This window comes from Microcebus murinus, chromosome 28, assembly GCF_040939455.1.
Source record: "Microcebus murinus isolate Inina chromosome 28, M.murinus_Inina_mat1.0, whole genome shotgun sequence".
NCBI lineage: Eukaryota > Metazoa > Chordata > Mammalia > Primates > Cheirogaleidae > Microcebus > Microcebus murinus.
In genome coordinates, this window is record NC_134131.1 from 16,641,981 (window position 1) to 16,654,521 (window position 12,541).

The 12,541-nt window shown below is 63.6% G+C and overlaps 3 non-coding genes across 3 annotated transcripts; all 3 read right to left on the bottom strand.

Moving 5' to 3' along the window:
• Nucleotides 1-3,179: 3,179 nt before the first annotated feature.
• LOC142865210 (5S ribosomal RNA) lies at nt 3,180-3,298 on the bottom strand. Its single transcript, XR_012915513.1, has one exon. It is a non-coding gene; the product is annotated as a 5S ribosomal RNA (ribosomal RNA).
• A 3,524-nt stretch (nt 3,299-6,822) lies between these two features.
• Nucleotides 6,823-6,941, bottom strand: LOC142865211 (5S ribosomal RNA). Its single transcript, XR_012915514.1, has one exon. It is a non-coding gene; the product is annotated as a 5S ribosomal RNA (ribosomal RNA).
• Nucleotides 6,942-10,486: 3,545 nt separating this feature from the next.
• On the bottom strand, nt 10,487-10,605 carry LOC142865212 (5S ribosomal RNA). The gene has a single exon (XR_012915515.1). It is a non-coding gene; the product is annotated as a 5S ribosomal RNA (ribosomal RNA).
• Nucleotides 10,606-12,541: the final 1,936 nt, after the last annotated feature.

A 12,541-nucleotide genomic window follows, 5' to 3' on the forward strand; every position in this document is an offset into this window, starting at 1 on the left:
CCTGGCCCACCCCCAGCTTGTGGCCGCCGCCGCCGCCGCCGCCGCCGATTGCGCACGCGCGGGTCGCCCGCCCTTTGACCCCAGGCAGGGGCCGCCCTCCCCGACAACCCCTTTCAGCTGCGCCCCCCACCCTGTGGGTGGGCTGCCGCCTATTCCCCCGGGCCCGGGCTGGGGCACAGCGCATGGGGGAGGGGAGCGAGTGTATGGGGCGTCTCTCTCTCTCTCTAGGGATGTGTCCCATGGGTGGGGTGGCGTGGTTTGTGGGGCGCTGAAGAAATCAGTCCCCTCCATCTCCTACCTCTGGAAAACGCCCAAGCCCTTGGAGAACTGCCGGCAACGCGACCGTGGGGGCCGGGACCCTCCTCTGTGTCCTCCTGTGGCCCAGTCCAAGGGGCCTGGGCCTGGCCGGGGCTGCATTGGACCCCGACCACCCTGGCGTGTGGACTCGCTAAAAATCGGCGATTAGATATTGGATTCCAGCTTCATTGAGGTCATTTCACTAATGAGTGCACCGGAAAGAGTTTCCTAATCCATCTGTGAGGGTGGCAACTGAAAGAGAATTTTAAAGCTGACAGAATAGGCGAGGAAAGGCATAGGAGATTTCCACACCCAGTAAGGAAGCCTTTCCCGAAATGGAAGAAAGAAACGAGCAAACAGAAACACCGGTAGCCCGCCAGGATCAGAGTCTGCCCCCGAGAGAAAGTACCCTGACCAGGTTCACCCGTGGGTGGGTGGCGAGCTAGCGGCATTCAGAAGAGCGAGGCCCGCAGTCTGTGCAGAAGACACCTGCACTCGGGTGTGTGTGGCGGCACGATTCACAAGCAGCTCCAGATGTTAAGCCAAGGAGAAGCCAGGGAGTTCCCAACGCCCCAGGTGTCCTCAGCCCACGACTGGCTGCTGGGGGAATGCGCAGCCCGGCTCCTTGTCTCAGAGCCCTTGTCTCAGAGCGGGACAACCAGGAGGTGTGACGTACACCCCGGGGTTCCCAGGAGGATCAGGCTGAAGCTGGGACTTGGCCTGAAAGTGTCCCCTCGCATGGCCACCCCCTTCCCCTTCCTGCTCCTCTACTCCTGGTGCCCCTCCATCCAGGGGCCAGACCTTAAAGAGTCACCCGCAAGAGAATCCTGGTCCCAAAGGAGCCTTCTGGGGGACCCGTGCTGAGAGAGGTTGTGGGCATGGCCCGCTGGGGCTCTGCCCGACCCAGGGCTGAGAGATGCAACCTCCCAGCTCTGGGTCCCTGCAGGGGAAGCATTGGCAAGCACAGGGCCAGTCCTCCAAAGGCCCAGGTGCAGGGAGCCCAGGCCAAGCAGCCTGTGGAAGAAGCCACCCCGGGAACACGACTGCAGGCCACGGCCCTTCCCACCTCCTCCTCCTCCTCCTCCTGCTCCTCCACCCCCCCGACCTCCCACCCCCCCACCCCACCCCCCGACATGGCGCAGGGCTCAGAGACACCTCAGACACTTGCTACCCAAAGTGCAAAGGGCATCAGTTGCTCCTCCAAACCCCCCCCCTGCCCAGCAGACCGCGTTGTCCAGCCAGCCCCCGGGCCTCCCTGGGGTGCCCAGCACAAAAGTGCAGACAACCACCGGACCCTCAATCTCAGTTTTCGGATGTTTTTGCCACTCTAAGGACCCGCAGGCCAGCTGGGCCTTCTGGCAGGACAGAGAGCCCCGGAATACGACGTGGAGAGCTGGGTGTACGTCCCCACGAGGAGGCGGTCCCCACCTCCGCGGCTCTCCCCTTGCGGGGGGGAAAAGCAGCCACGGGGCCTCAGAGAAGACACCAGGCTGGGCGCCCGCCCCACAGTGGGGGCACGTCCCCCGCAGGCCACTTAGCGCCGGCCGCCGGCCGGCGGACGGTTGGGTGGCGCGAGACGCTGCGGCCGCCCTGCTACCGGGTTCCTGGGAGGGCGTCCTGGAACCAGCGTCCACACCAAGCCCTTGGAAGGCCCAGCGACAGAGGAGCCCCGTCAGGCAGGGGCCGAGGACGGTGACGGCCCGGGCGGGGAGGAGCGTGTCAGGCAGGGGCAGAGGACGGTGACAGGTGACAGGCCGGGCGGGAAGGAGTCAGTCAGGCAGGGGCCGAGGAGGAGACGGGCTGGGTAAGGGTTAGGGTTAGAGTCAGGGCACAAGTCACAATCGCAAAGACCTGGAAGCGACCCGAGTGCCCATCGACCCACGAGTGCGTAAATGAAATGTGGCGCGTGGACACCACGGAGTGCTATTCAGCTAGGAGGAGCAGCGGTGAGGGGGCACCTCTCGTGGTTCTCCTGGCCAGAGCTGGAACCCGTTCCAGTAAGCCAGGTAGCCCAAGAATGGACACACGAGCACCACGTGCTCGCGCTCACCAGCAAATGGGTACGAACCGATGGACACCTAAGTGGACACAGAGGAATCACCTTCATCGGGTGGGTGTCGGGCGGGTGGGGGGAGGGGATGGGCATACACCTCCATTAGGAATGGGGTGGGTGCGCACCGACTGGGGGATGGGCGCACTTGAGGCTCTGACCGGAGGGGGGAGGCTGGGAGAGGGCAACGTACCCGACCTTAACATTGGTACCCCCACAATACGCTGGAACAACATCAGAGGTAAATGAATAAGAACACAGGGGGGAGGGGGGCACGGGCAACACATGTCACCTTAATACTTGGACTCCCATCATCTGCTTGAAAAGAGAGAGAAAAGAAAATGCAATCATAGAGATAAGAGACACTTTTTAAACATAATGAATCCGAAGAGAAAAGTAAAAGGAGGCCTGTGGAGCAGGTCTGGGTGTGACTCCGGATCCCCCAACATCAGGTGCCACCACCAAAGATTCCTACGTGTAGCCCATAGAACCCCAAAAGCAACGGGACGAGTTCTGGTCACATACTCCCTCAAAATGACATCCTGGCCTTCTTCTGGAACTCCCTCCCCTCTCAGACTCTCAAGGTTTCCTCCAGCGTGTCGGTTCCCACAGAGCAGACCTTTGGTCTGAGACCTGACAGTCCAGAAGCCACGCATGCTGCCGCGTGACGGCGGTGTCGCGGCTTGGGACAAGAGGAGGCCCCACGGTGCGGGCTGGGGCGCCAGGCACCGCGGCGGGCGCTGAGGGTGGGGGTGACCCCCACCCCGGGCCGCCGACTCGCTCCCAGAAAGGGGACAGAACAAGAGGCAAAACAAAAAAAAAAAAAAGAAGAAGCCTACGGCACCCGGTATTCCCAGGCGGTCTCCCATCCAAGTACTAACCAGGCCCGACCCTGCTTAGCTTCCGAGACCAGACGAGATCGGGCGCGTTCAGGGTGGTGTGGCCCTAGACGGCGGAGGGCGCCCCTGCCCCGCTCAAGAAGCCGAGCCTCTCTGCGCTTCCCCGCCGCCTCCTCCCCCCGCCCCAGGCCCCGCGCCGGCGCTGACCCGCACCGGGCCGGGCCTGTTGAGTTCACCGGCCGGGTCCGGCGGGCTCCGAGGGACGGGGGTGACAGGCGGGGCGGGGCGGGGCGGGGCGGGGCGGGCAGGGAGCGGCGGGCCGGGGTGGGGGGCTGTCTCTCTATACACACACACACACACACACACACTCACACTCACTCACTCACACTCACACAAGATGCGCCTCCACGGCTGGACTCGCCAAGGTGGAGACCTTCCAGCCCCCTTCCTCTCCTCGCCTGGCCCACCCCCAGCTCGTGGCCGCCGCCGCCGCCGCCGCCGCCGATTGCGCACGCGCGGGTCGCCCGCCCTTTGACCCCAGGCAGGGGCCGCCCTCCCCGACAACCCCTTTCAGCTGCGCCCCCCACCCTGTGGGTGGGCTGCCGCCTATTCCCCCGGGCCCGGGCTGGGGCACAGCGCATGGGGGAGGGGAGCGAGTGTATGGGGCGTCTCTCTCTCTCTCTAGGGATGTGTCCCATGGGTGGGGTGGCGTGGTTTGTGGGGCGCTGAAGAAATCAGTCCCCTCCATCTCCTACCTCTGGAAAACGCCCAAGCCCTTGGAGAACTGCCGGCAACGCGACCGTGGGGGCCGGGACCCTCCTCTGTGTCCTCCTGTGGCCCAGTCCAAGGGGCCTGGGCCTGGCCGGGGCTGCATTGGACCCCGACCACCCTGGCGTGTGGACTCGCTAAAAATCGGCGATTAGATATTGGATTCCAGCTTCATTGAGGTCATTTCACTAATGAGTGCACCGGAAAGAGTTTCCTAATCCATCTGTGAGGGTGGCAACTGAAAGAGAATTTTAAAGCTGACAGAATAGGCGAGGAAAGGCATAGGAGATTTCCACACCCAGTAAGGAAGCCTTTCCCGAAATGGAAGAAAGAAACGAGCAAACAGAAACACCGGTAGCCCGCCAGGATCAGAGTCTGCCCCCGAGAGAAAGTACCCTGACCAGGTTCACCCGTGGGTGGGTGGCGAGCTAGCGGCATTCAGAAGAGCGAGGCCCGCAGTCTGTGCAGAAGACACCTGCACTCGGGTGTGTGTGGCGGCACGATTCACAAGCAGCTCCAGATGTTAAGCCAAGGAGAAGCCAGGGAGTTCCCAACGCCCCAGGTGTCCTCAGCCCACGACTGGCTGCTGGGGGAATGCGAAGCCCGGCTCCTTGTCTCAGAGCCCTTGTCTCAGAGCGGGACAACCAGGAGGTGTGACGTACACCCCGGGGTTCCCAGGAGGATCAGGCTGAAGCTGGGACTTGGCCTGAAAGTGTCCCCTCGCATGGCCACCCCCTTCCCCTTCCTGCTCCTCTACTCCTGGTGCCCCTCCATCCAGGGGCCAGACCTTAAAGAGTCACCCGCAAGAGAATCCTGGTCCCAAAGGAGCCTTCTGGGGGACCCGTGCTGAGAGAGGTTGTGGGCATGGCCCGCTGGGGCTCTGCCCGACCCAGGGCTGAGAGATGCAACCTCCCAGCTCTGGGTCCCTGCAGGGGAAGCATTGGCAAGCACAGGGCCAGTCCTCCAAAGGCCCAGGTGCAGGGAGCCCAGGCCAAGCAGCCTGTGGAAGAAGCCACCCCGGGAACACGACTGCAGGCCACGGCCCTTCCCACCTCCTCCTCCTCCTCCTCCTGCTCCTCCACCCCCCCGACCTCCCACCCCCCCACCCCACCCCCCGACATGGCGCAGGGCTCAGAGACACCTCAGACACTTGCTACCCAAAGTGCAAAGGGCATCAGTTGCTCCTCCAAACCCCCCCCCTGCCCAGCAGACCGCGTTGTCCAGCCAGCCCCCGGGCCTCCCTGGGGTGCCCAGCACAAAAGTGCAGACAACCACCGGACCCTCAATCTCAGTTTTCGGATGTTTTTGCCACTCTAAGGACCCGCAGGCCAGCTGGGCCTTCTGGCAGGACAGAGAGCCCCGGAATACGACGTGGAGAGCTGGGTGTACGTCCCCACGAGGAGGCGGTCCCCACCTCCGCGGCTCTCCCCTTGCGGGGGGGAAAAGCAGCCACGGGGCCTCAGAGAAGACACCAGGCTGGGCGCCCGCCCCACAGTGGGGGCACGTCCCCCGCAGGCCACTTAGCGCCGGCCGCCGGCCGGCGGACGGTTGGGTGGCGCGAGACGCTGCGGCCGCCCTGCTACCGGGTTCCTGGGAGGGCGTCCTGGAACCAGCGTCCACACCAAGCCCTTGGAAGGCCCAGCGACAGAGGAGCCCCGTCAGGCAGGGGCCGAGGACGGTGACGGCCCGGGCGGGGAGGAGCGTGTCAGGCAGGGGCAGAGGACGGTGACAGGTGACAGGCCGGGCGGGAAGGAGTCAGTCAGGCAGGGGCCGAGGAGGAGACGGGCTGGGTAAGGGTTAGGGTTAGAGTCAGGGCACAAGTCACAATCGCAAAGACCTGGAAGCGACCCGAGTGCCCATCGACCCACGAGTGCGTAAATGAAATGTGGCGCGTGGACACCACGGAGTGCTATTCAGCTAGGAGGAGCAGCGGTGAGGGGGCACCTCTCGTGGTTCTCCTGGCCAGAGCTGGAACCCGTTCCAGTAAGCCAGGTAGCCCAAGAATGGACACACGAGCACCACGTGCTCGCGCTCACCAGCAAATGGGTACGAACCGATGGACACCTAAGTGGACACAGAGGAATCACCTTCATCGGGTGGGTGTCGGGCGGGTGGGGGGAGGGGATGGGCATACACCTCCATTAGGAATGGGGTGGGTGCGCACCGACTGGGGGATGGGCGCACTTGAGGCTCTGACCGGAGGGGGGAGGCTGGGAGAGGGCAACGTACCCGACCTTAACATTGGTACCCCCACAATACGCTGGAACAACATCAGAGGTAAATGAATAAGAACACAGGGGGGAGGGGGGCACGGGCAACACATGTCACCTTAATACTTGGACTCCCATCATCTGCTTGAAAAGAGAGAGAAAAGAAAATGCAATCATAGAGATAAGAGACACTTTTTAAAAATAATGAATCCGAAGAGAAAAGTAAAAGGAGGCCTGTGGAGCAGGTCTGGGTGTGACTCCGGATCCCCCAACATCAGGTGCCACCACCAAAGATTCCTACGTGTAGCCCATAGAACCCCAAAAGCAACGGGACGAGTTCTGGTCACATACTCCCTCAAAATGACATCCTGGCCTTCTTCTGGAACTCCCTCCCCTCTCAGACTCTCAAGGTTTCCTCCAGCGTGTCGGTTCCCACAGAGCAGACCTTTGGTCTGAGACCTGACAGTCCAGAAGCCACGCATGCTGCCGCGTGACGGCGGTGTCGCGGCTTGGGACAAGAGGAGGCCCCACGGTGCGGGCTGGGGCGCCAGGCACCGCGGCGGGCGCTGAGGGTGGGGGTGACCCCCACCCCGGGCCGCCGACTCGCTCCCAGAAAGGGGACAGAACAAGAGGCAAAACAAAAAAAAAAAAAAGAAGAAGCCTACGGCACCCGGTATTCCCAGGCGGTCTCCCATCCAAGTACTAACCAGGCCCGACCCTGCTTAGCTTCCGAGACCAGACGAGATCGGGCGCGTTCAGGGTGGTGTGGCCCTAGACGGCGGAGGGCGCCCCTGCCCCGCTCAAGAAGCCGAGCCTCTCTGCGCTTCCCCGCCGCCTCCTCCCCCCGCCCCAGGCCCCGCGCCGGCGCTGACCCGCACCGGGCCGGGCCTGTTGAGTTCACCGGCCGGGTCCGGCGGGCTCCGAGGGACGGGGGTGACAGGCGGGGCGGGGCGGGGCGGGGCGGGCAGGGAGCGGCGGGCCGGGGTGGGGGGCTGTCTCTCTATACACACACACACACACACACACACACACACACACACTCACACTCACACTCACTCACTCACACTCACACAAGATGCGCCTCCACGGCTGGACTCGCCAAGGTGGAGACCTTCCAGCCCCCTTCCTCTCCTCGCCTGGCCCACCCCCAGCTTGTGGCCGCCGCCGCCGCCGCCGCCGCCGATTGCGCACGCGCGGGTCGCCCGCCCTTTGACCCCAGGCAGGGGCCGCCCTCCCCGACAACCCCTTTCAGCTGCGCCCCCCACCCTGTGGGTGGGCTGCCGCCTATTCCCCCGGGCCCGGGCTGGGGCACAGCGCATGGGGGAGGGGAGCGAGTGTATGGGGCGTCTCTCTCTCTCTCTAGGGATGTGTCCCATGGGTGGGGTGGCGTGGTTTGTGGGGCGCTGAAGAAATCAGTCCCCTCCATCTCCTACCTCTGGAAAACGCCCAAGCCCTTGGAGAACTGCCGGCAACGCGACCGTGGGGGCCGGGACCCTCCTCTGTGTCCTCCTGTGGCCCAGTCCAAGGGGCCTGGGCCTGGCCGGGGCTGCATTGGACCCCGACCACCCTGGCGTGTGGACTCGCTAAAAATCGGCGATTAGATATTGGATTCCAGCTTCATTGAGGTCATTTCACTAATGAGTGCACCGGAAAGAGTTTCCTAATCCATCTGTGAGGGTGGCAACTGAAAGAGAATTTTAAAGCTGACAGAATAGGCGAGGAAAGGCATAGGAGATTTCCACACCCAGTAAGGAAGCCTTTCCCGAAATGGAAGAAAGAAACGAGCAAACAGAAACACCGGTAGCCCGCCAGGATCAGAGTCTGCCCCCGAGAGAAAGTACCCTGACCAGGTTCACCCGTGGGTGGGTGGCGAGCTAGCGGCATTCAGAAGAGCGAGGCCCGCAGTCTGTGCAGAAGACACCTGCACTCGGGTGTGTGTGGCGGCACGATTCACAAGCAGCTCCAGATGTTAAGCCAAGGAGAAGCCAGGGAGTTCCCAACGCCCCAGGTGTCCTCAGCCCACGACTGGCTGCTGGGGGAATGCGCAGCCCGGCTCCTTGTCTCAGAGCCCTTGTCTCAGAGCGGGACAACCAGGAGGTGTGACGTACACCCCGGGGTTCCCAGGAGGATCAGGCTGAAGCTGGGACTTGGCCTGAAAGTGTCCCCTCGCATGGCCACCCCCTTCCCCTTCCTGCTCCTCTACTCCTGGTGCCCCTCCATCCAGGGGCCAGACCTTAAAGAGTCACCCGCAAGAGAATCCTGGTCCCAAAGGAGCCTTCTGGGGGACCCGTGCTGAGAGAGGTTGTGGGCATGGCCCGCTGGGGCTCTGCCCGACCCAGGGCTGAGAGATGCAACCTCCCAGCTCTGGGTCCCTGCAGGGGAAGCATTGGCAAGCACAGGGCCAGTCCTCCAAAGGCCCAGGTGCAGGGAGCCCAGGCCAAGCAGCCTGTGGAAGAAGCCACCCCGGGAACACGACTGCAGGCCACGGCCCTTCCCACCTCCTCCTCCTCCTCCTCCTGCTCCTCCACCCCACCCCCCGACCTCCCACCCCCCCACCCCACCCCCCGACATGGCGCAGGGCTCAGAGACACCTCAGACACTTGCTACCCAAAGTGCAAAGGGCATCAGTTGCTCCTCCAAACCCCCCCCCCTGCCCAGCAGACCGCGTTGTCCAGCCAGCCCCCGGGCCTCCCTGGGGTGCCCAGCACAAAAGTGCAGACAACCACCGGACCCTCAATCTCAGTTTTCGGATGTTTTTGCCACTCTAAGGACCCGCAGGCCAGCTGGGCCTTCTGGCAGGACAGAGAGCCCCGGAATCCGACGTGGAGAGCTGGGTGTACGTCCCCACGAGGAGGCGGTCCCCACCTCCGCGGCTCTCCCCTTGCGGGGGGGAAAAGCAGCCACGGGGCCTCAGAGAAGACACCAGGCTGGGCGCCCGCCCCACAGTGGGGGCACGTCCCCCGCAGGCCACTTAGCGACGGCCGCCGGCCGGCGGACGGTTGGGTGGCGCGAGACGCTGCGGCCGCCCTGCTACCGGGTTCCTGGGAGGGCGTCCTGGAACCAGCGTCCACACCAAGCCCTTGGAAGGCCCAGGCGACGGAGGAGCCCCATCAGGCAGGGGCCGAGGACGGTGACGGCCCGGGCGGGGAGGAGCGTGTCAGGCAGGGGCAGAGGACGGTGACAGGTGACAGGCCGGGCGGGAAGGAGTCAGTCAGGCAGGGGCCGAGGAGGAGACGGGCTGGGTAAGGGTTAGGGTTAGAGTCAGGGCACAAGTCACAATCGCAAAGACCTGGAAGCGACCCGAGTGCCCATCGACCCACGAGTGCGTAAATGAAATGTGGCGCGTGGACACCACGGAGTGCTATTCAGCTAGGAGGAGCAGCGGTGAGAGGGCACCTCTCGTGGTTCTCCTGGCCAGAGCTGGAACCCGTTCCAGTAAGCCAGGTAGCCCAAGAATGGACACACGAGCACCACGTGCTCGCGCTCACCAGCAAATGGGTACGAACCGATGGACACCTAAGTGGACACAGAGGAATCACCTTCATCGGGTGGGTGTCGGGCGGGTGGGGGGAGGGGATGGGCATACACCTCCATTAGGAATGGGGTGGGTGCGCCCCGACTGGGGGATGGGCGCACTTGAGGCTCTGACCGGAGGGGGGAGGCTGGGAGAGGGCAACGTACCCGACCTTAACATTGGTACCCCCACAATACGCTGGAACAACATCAGAGGTAAATGAATAAGAACACAGGGGGGAGGGGGGCACGGGCAACACATGTCACCTTAATACTTGGACTCCCATCATCTGCTTGAAAAGAGAGAGAAAAGAAAATGCAATCATAGAGATAAGAGACACTTTTTAAACATAATGAATCCGAAGAGAAAAGTAAAAGGAGGCCTGTGGAGCAGGTCTGGGTGTGACTCCGGATCCCCCAACATCAGGTGCCACCACCAAAGATTCCTACGTGTAGCCCATAGAACCCCAAAAGCAACGGGACGAGTTCTGGTCACATACTCCCTCAAAATGACATCCTGGCCTTCTTCTGGAACTCCCTCCCCTCTCAGACTCTCAAGGTTTCCTCCAGCGTGTCGGTTCCCACAGAGCAGACCTTTGGTCTGAGACCTGACAGTCCAGAAGCCACGCATGCTGCCGCGTGACGGCGGTGTCGCGGCTTGGGACAAGAGGAGGCCCCACGGTGCGGGCTGGGGCGCCAGGCACCGCGGCGGGCGCTGAGGGTGGGGGTGACCCCCACCCCGGGCCGCCGACTCGCTCCCAGAAAGGGGACAGAACAAGAGGCAAAACAAAAAAAAAAAAAAAAGAAGAAGCCTACGGCACCCGGTATTCCCAGGCGGTCTCCCATCCAAGTACTAACCAGGCCCGACCCTGCTTAGCTTCCGAGACCAGACGAGATCGGGCGCGTTCAGGGTGGTGTGGCCCTAGACGGCGGAGGGCGCCCCTGCCCCGCTCAAGAAGCCGAGCCTCTCTGCGCTTCCCCGCCGCCTCCTCCCCCCGCCCCAGGCCCCGCGCCGGCGCTGACCCGCACCGGGCCGGGCCTGTTGAGTTCACCGGCCGGGTCCGGCGGGCTCCGAGGGACGGGGGTGACAGGCGGGGCGGGGCGGGGCGGGGCGGGGCGGGCAGGGAGCGGTGGGCCGGGGTGGGGGGCTGTCTCTCTATACACACACACACACACACACACACTCACACTCACTCACTCACACTCACACAAGATGCGCCTCCACGGCTGGACTCGCCAAGGTGGAGACCTTCCAGCCCCCTTCCTCTCCTCGCCTGGCCCACCCCCAGCTCGTGGCCGCCGCCGCCGCCGCCGATTGCGCACGCGCGGGTCGCCCGCCCTTTGACCCCAGGCAGGGGCCGCCCTCCCCGACAACCCCTTTCAGCTGCGCCCCCCACCCTGTGGGTGGGCTGCCGCCTATTCCCCCGGGCCCGGGCTGGGGCACAGCGCATGGGGGAGGGGAGCGAGTGTATGGGGCGTCTCTCTCTCTCTCTAGGGATGTGTCCCATGGGTGGGGTGGCGTGGTTTGTGGGGCGCTGAAGAAATCAGTCCCCTCCATCTCCTACCTCTGGAAAACGCCCAAGCCCTTGGAGAACTGCCGGCAACGCGACCGTGGGGGCCGGGACCCTCCTCTGTGTCCTCCTGTGGCCCAGTCCAAGGGGCCTGGGCCTGGCCGGGGCTGCATTGGACCCCGACCACCCTGGCGTGTGGACTCGCTAAAAATCGGCGATTAGATATTGGATTCCAGCTTCATTGAGGTCATTTCACTAATGAGTGCACCGGAAAGAGTTTCCTAATCCATCTGTGAGGGTGGCAACTGAAAGAGAATTTTAAAGCTGACAGAATAGGCGAGGAAAGGCATAGGAGATTTCCACACCCAGTAAGGAAGCCTTTCCCGAAATGGAAGAAAGAAACGAGCAAACAGAAACACCGGTAGCCCGCCAGGATCAGAGTCTGCCCCCGAGAGAAAGTACCCTGACCAGGTTCACCCGTGGGTGGGTGGCGAGCTAGCGGCATTCAGAAGAGCGAGGCCCGCAGTCTGTGCAGAAGACACCTGCACTCGGGTGTGTGTGGCGGCACGATTCACAAGCAGCTCCAGATGTTAAGCCAAGGAGAAGCCAGGGAGTTCCCAACGCCCCAGGTGTCCTCAGCCCACGACTGGCTGCTGGGGGAATGCGAAGCCCGGCTCCTTGTCTCAGAGCCCTTGTCTCAGAGCGGGACAACCAGGAGGTGTGACGTACACCCCGGGGTTCCCAGGAGGATCAGGCTGAAGCTGGGACTTGGCCTGAAAGTGTCCCCTCGCATGGCCACCCCCTTCCCCTTCCTGCTCCTCTACTCCTGGTGCCCCTCCATCCAGGGGCCAGACCTTAAAGAGTCACCCGCAAGAGAATCCTGGTCCCAAAGGAGCCTTCTGGGGGACCCGTGCTGAGAGAGGTTGTGGGCATGGCCCGCTGGGGCTCTGCCCGACCCAGGGCTGAGAGATGCAACCTCCCAGCTCTGGGTCCCTGCAGGGGAAGCATTGGCAAGCACAGGGCCAGTCCTCCAAAGGCCCAGGTGCAGGGAGCCCAGGCCAAGCAGCCTGTGGAAGAAGCCACCCCGGGAACACGACTGCAGGCCACGGCCCTTCCCACCTCCTCCTCCTCCTCCTCCTGCTCCTCCACCCCCCCCCGACCTCCCACCCCCCCACCCCACCCCCCGACATGGCGCAGGGCTCAGAGACACCTCAGACACTTGCTACCCAAAGTGCAAAGGGCATCAGTTGCTCCTCCAAACCCCCCCCCCTGCCCAGCAGACCGCGTTGTCCAGCCAGCCCCCGGGCCTCCCTGGGGTGCCCAGCACAAAAGTGCAGACAACCACCGGACCCT